Source organism: Teleopsis dalmanni, chromosome X (genome assembly GCF_002237135.1).
Source record: "Teleopsis dalmanni isolate 2A chromosome X, ASM223713v2, whole genome shotgun sequence".
Taxonomy (NCBI): domain Eukaryota; kingdom Metazoa; phylum Arthropoda; class Insecta; order Diptera; family Diopsidae; genus Teleopsis; species Teleopsis dalmanni.
Window position 1 is genome coordinate 100,309,267 of NC_051848.1, and position 765 is coordinate 100,310,031.

Consider the following 765-nt stretch of genomic DNA (forward strand, 5'->3'; position numbering starts at 1 on the left):
AATGAAAACCTGCAAACTCACTTACTGTTTAACTACTCGTTGTGACTCGTTGTGTATTTTACTGCTCTTTGTTTCAAATTAAACTATTTCATTACTAAATAAGCGCAGCGGATCGAAAGCATTAGATTGTAATCAGATTGAGCATAAGCAGAAAATTGATTACTGCAGTATGAACTTCCTATTCCTACTACTCCTCTTACTTTTGCGATCTAAACCATAAAATCATGCATATAAGCACATATATGCATTGTAAGCATGTAGAAATAAACAGAGAATAGAATAAATTACAAAGAAACATATTTCTGCACGTTAGAACTAAAAAATATTGAGTTGCGTAAGTAGGTAATATGACTTTTCATACAAATTATATGGTGACTACAAATGTAGTCTACCGGCTAGGAGGTGATCGTTTTGAAAAGTTTGGTCTAGGGCTGTAAAAAATTATTTTCTTCTTTTAGGAAACTACTAAGAATCTCGCACCCAGTCGTTGTGGAAAATTCATTTTTATAAAACTTTTTCGTACAAAATGCTATAAATGTAGACTACCGAGCACGTAAAGATTAAGTTGTTTTATTAATTAAATATTATTTAAAATGTTGACAATACTAATATATTTATGAAATATAAAAAAAATTTAGAAGAAAAATTTATTTAAAAAAAATATAATGGGTTTTTTTATAGTTTTAATATCAAAAATTTGAAAAAAAATAATGCTCTATATTAATTTTAGTTTGCTTTTTAAAGTTAATATATAAAATATTACAA